Below are 4,953 nucleotides of genomic sequence, written 5' to 3'. Positions count from 1 at the left end.
GATGCTTTAAGTTTTTTATGCCAAGTGGAAAGTGGTTTTTAAAAGTAATTCTCACTAAATTACTAAATCCTTCGGGTCTAAAATATTTCTGACTATCGAAGGACCACGAGTAATTATTAAATATCAAATACTCTCTGCTCTCCCCTTGCTACGATAAAAGAACGAAGCTCAAGCTATTTCACAGGCTATGTTTTACGAAGACGTAACCTCTAAAAATCTTCGATTATATCGTCTACCAGTCTGCCTAAGCTACACTCACAATCTCTTTCTCTGGTTAATATTACGTAATACCCATTTCTCATCTTCCGTAAAAACCTCGTTAAAAAGAGAAAGAATAAAGGAAGGAACGACCGACAGACGTGTCCACGGTTCAACGAATCATAAACACTGCCTTGTACCATCCAGTTCGCTGCTGGAGACGCGACTAAATTCCAGGGGAATCCATAAATTTCACGAACGAATTAATTTCGACTAACAAGTAGTACCACGATCGATTCGTGGCTCGTCGTAACGCCAAAGAGATTTCCATTTCGTTTCGGTCGTGGAGATTACGCGTCGCGGGAGACTACACGTGGGAAATTCGCGGATTTCTGTATGAAACATCACGGACATTGATACGGACGGTTTCGCCGTAAGGAGAGGCTGTCAACGCCAACGAGAGGTGTTTATGCCTGGTCGGAGGAACGGCGCGTGAAAAGTCCGGCTGAAGCTTCAACAGGCTGTCCCGATCCCTGCGAACCTCGATGAAGGTGTCTTACAAGATCCGTAATGATCTTGCGAATCTGGCGTGGAACGCGCGCCATTCATTCACGATTCTGTAATTATGCCTCGACCATGGTCCCGCGGACGTAGACTTTTCGTGTCCTGTAAAAATCTCGAGTTTACGACGCGCCGTCTGCAAGTCATTAACCAGTTGAGAATTAACGCGGATAACGTGCATTTTAATTCGCTTTTTCGTGCAATTTTCGTAGGAATGTTCGAGCATCTGATACTTTTATTTCGATTACATGAATTTACATTTGATATACGATGGCTACGAAAGATGTTTGCACATCGCCGTATTTCTTGCAACTGCTAACACGCTACTAATTCATCAAGATCCGAGTGTATTAAATTGCGTGTCATTTTGAAACGAACTGATACGAAATCTGATAAAAGAGCGTTTCGTTCGAAACTAAGGATACGAGCAAATACCGTTCGTAGTTACCGTAAGCGTGTATGGAAAAGCGAACTTGTTTTTTTAATGATCTTAAAACGTTATGCTTTCTTTTCGTCATTCTGCTTGGCTGTAGAAAGGGCAGCGATGGGGGTATTTTGGTCGCAGAGCGGAGGAAACAAAAGAAGAAAATGGAGGGTGGTCGACGCGGCGTGTGAGAGTCAGGTGCTAAATAATTTCTGTCCCAAAGGAAGGAAAGAACGGCGATCCGCTATCTTCGATTTCTCCACGGCTATCTGGCTAGCCGTGTGACATGGATATAAGTTACGAGCGTTCGAATAATTACACGGTTCGGGTTCGAGGCGAGTCGCGGTCAGCGGAAGGCAAAAGACAATTTTACGCAGCGGGGCACCGTCGTCCCTGGCGACCCGGTGGCAACCTTCTTTTCTGCTAACTATTTGCCCCACGAAATCGACAGCCATCGGGTCCGTGTTCCACGGAAACCCGATGTCTGCTATCGAAACGCTTTTAATGTACCTGAAATGAAATATCGTGCCGCGTTCCCTCGCAGCAACACCGTTGCCGTTCGTTCGTTCGTTCGTTCGGTTCAGTTTTCTTTGAAAGACGCGGGGGTGGACGGGGTTTAGACGGTCCATAAATCCAGAGAAATCACAGATCCGTTGAACGTTGCCGGTACTTGCATGGTAAGTGCGTAGAGTAAGCGTCGTGTTGCCGTAGAATTCGTTTTGAGATTTTGCGAAGACCGAGCGGATAAATTTGATTTATATATCGGATACGTAGAATCACGGGGTTAGGTTGTCTAGAAGAATATATCGAAGCCGTTCGATTCGAAATCCCTAATGACCCCTAATGACCACGAGAACGTCATCAAGAGAAGACATCGAGAAGTCTAGTAAATATATAGGTACGCGTGTTTCGTAAAAGCGTTGCCTCCGACAACGAGCGCAATGGCAGCGGGGAAAGTTGCCTTCATTAGTCGGCTGGCCTCTGTCGAACAAGCGATAGTCCGACGGATCTGCTTTATGTAAATCAGTCGCTGCGTAATTGGCACTGAACGAAAAAGCTAATTACCGAAATCGTGCACCCGGGACCCCTAGGACCCAGAGCTCCATCAGCGCTCAGCGGGATATCGCGACACCCTCGCCCCTCCGGCTATCCCCTTCCGCCCCTTTGGCCTCCTCTTTCTCTGTATTGCACGCGTCTTTCCACGGACACGATCAGCACGAGGGCCGCGATATTACTCATCCAGGTCCGATATACGACTACCTGCTTCTCGATTATGCTCGCTGCTACTCGGCTGCGCCGGCTCGCGTCCAAAGTGGCGAAAGAGATATATTTCGACCTGTTCTGCCCCCACCACCCTTCGTCTCCCTCGAACCTCCTCCTATTTCTTCTCCATTCTTTCTCGAAATAAGTAATGAATAATATCGTAAATCTTTGTGGCCGTTTGTGCTCGGCCAGAATGAGCGTCACCGTTTGCGTGGCTCCTTTGTGGCGAAAGTGCGCGAGAAAATTTGTTTATGGAGATTTAGAGGCTCTCGCCGTGCGATTTAGTGCCGATACGAGTTTCGAGCGTCGTCCGTAAAAGAAGGGTTGAATGGTAGTTTTCGTGGTGTTTGTTGCTTGCCGAGGTTTGGTTGTTGATGAGGTGATCGACGTCGATGGCAAGGGCATGGGGCAAATGATCAACTTGATTGATCGTGTTTGATTATGAAAATTAACTCTTTCGGTACTCGCTGAAGTAACCCAAGTTAAAAAAAATATTCGTCTCTCGCTATCCTGTGACTTGAATTGCTAATAATCAGAGGAGCGACGCAACTAGAGAAATCAAACTGTTCGATGAATTTGATTTGAGCGAAAAAGTTCTTAACGATAAACGAAAACAAAATTCGACAATAAATGGTCGAAAGGATGGTAGTAAAATCGGTAGCCATAAGTTACTCCTCCGTGAGTAACGTTTCTACCGGCATTCTGCTTTCGACTGAATTATCTCACGAGCGATATCGTATGACTTAGCAACGATATAACCTTACTAACGAGAATAGTACGCAGCAAAAGAAAAGTGGTCGGCGGGAATACATCAGCCGTACGATATTTACGGGTTTCAGCTTCCTATGACGTCAGCTCGCGAAAATCCATATATCAAACGTTAGAAGGCGCATCCGAGAGACGATGAGTACCAAGTCGAGGGCTTCTTCAAAGGTAATCAGCGGGGGTCCTCGAACGGTCCTCCTCCGCCGTCGTATACGCCGCACGACACATCGAAAGAAAGAACATTCTCTCCGGCTTTGCTGGCGCGAGCGTGTGCAGTAGTGTGCAGCAGGCACGCCTGGCCTGTAGACCTGAAATTTGTGGTTTTCCTTAAACGGCAGCTTCCTCGTGTTTCACCCGCTGATTCGGTCGGGTTCACCCCTTTCCAGAAAGGAGAAAAGAAGACGAAGAACAAAGAGAAAAAGCTGGTAGAGGATGGAAGAAAAAGAGGAAAAAACGTTATTAATCGTCGCAGTGGGCCGCTGAAAAGAGGCGCAGACGCAGCCAGAAGGAGAAGAAGCGCGACAGTGTATATTCTCCATCCTTTGGCCGATGCTGCGAGCGGGTACTCAGGTAGCCGGTGGATCCTTTGACCTTTCCACCGGCTGTCCTGCGGGATACGTCTCGTTCCTGTCCACCTTCTGTCTTTTCTCACCGAAAGAATTCCGCCAGCGGCCGATTCCTCCGGGGGGCGGGGTCCTGGGCTTCAGTCAGCTCCCGCTATTCATTTTGCTGCCTCCGAGAGAATGGAAGAATTAATAAGTGACATTTCGTAGGAGAGGAAAGGGAAAAGGTTCTTACGCGCGCCGCGACGCGAGGAAAAGAGGGATCGAGAAAGGAAAAAGGCACGCAGGAGGAAAAAGTGAGAGAGGAACGGAGAGCAAGAAGATTGCCCTTTTTTCTCTTTTTTTTCTTCTTTTCTTTTCTTCTACGGCCTCGTCGTGGTCGTCGCGTTCGTTCACGCGGTCTTCCTCCTCTTCGATCAACCGCGCGCCTCTTTGTTGTGCCGGTGCTGCCTTTTGTCAGCCCGGCCAGGAATGGAACACCTTGTCTTAGGTCCTGCGTAACACAATACCCCTCGCAGATAAACCGTGTCTAGGAAGTCGAAATGAGAAGACAAGGGAAAGATTGACAGTTGCGCGTAGGGTTAGTGGTTGGTTCTTTTTGGGGTGACGTTGCGTTGAGGGTTGGGTTGGCGGAGGACGCGAGATTCTGGTGATTATGGACAATGATAGGGAATTAATGCCAACGTTCGTATAGGTTAGCGGAAATCGAAGTGACCGCTTGTACTAACGTCGATCGAACGTTCCGTAGAAGTTCAATTTTTGTTTCCAGCCACGATCTTTGTAGGAGGACTTTAATCGCATTTTTGCCCCCATCACTGGCTTTGTCAAAAGAAAACTTTTAACGATTACGGTATCCCTTTTGTCTGATCGTGGAACGCAACGAATTTACAAAACTGTCTTCTCTTTTCGTGTAAACCATCGTGCGTCGTGTTGCGAAGAAACGGTCGCCTCGCCGAAGGAAGACACCGCGACGATCCCAGGGTGTACCGTTCGAAACAGCCAAGGTATACGACTCGAAGAAAGATGCAAAAAAGCTCGGACGATCGAGCAGCACTTCCCACGAAGTGTGCGAGCGATCAACGGGGGAAGCGAGCCGCTGCATGACGAATGGGGGCGCAGCCAATTTAGATGCATAGAGGTCGTGGCGTAGGGTCGTCCGACGACCTGTCGTGTCTCATT

At 47.8% G+C, this 4,953-nt stretch overlaps 1 long non-coding RNA gene across 1 annotated transcript in view; it reads right to left on the bottom strand.

Moving 5' to 3' along the window:
- Positions 1-4,092: 4,092 nt before the first annotated feature.
- The window catches only part of LOC138185656 (uncharacterized), a 58,160-nt gene continuing 57,299 nt past the window's right edge, over positions 4,093-4,953 (bottom strand). Inside the window, exon 3 of the long non-coding RNA XR_011174692.1 lies at positions 4,093-4,267. This is a non-coding gene — a long non-coding RNA (uncharacterized LOC138185656). The remainder of the gene's footprint in view (positions 4,268-4,953) is intronic.

The sequence above is a fragment of the Bombus flavifrons genome, chromosome 12 (genome assembly GCF_040668555.2).
Source record: "Bombus flavifrons isolate JBK064 chromosome 12, iyBomFlav1_principal, whole genome shotgun sequence".
In the NCBI taxonomy this organism is placed as follows: Eukaryota; Metazoa; Arthropoda; class Insecta; order Hymenoptera; family Apidae; genus Bombus; species Bombus flavifrons.
This window is presented reverse-complemented; position numbering and strand designations above follow the sequence as displayed.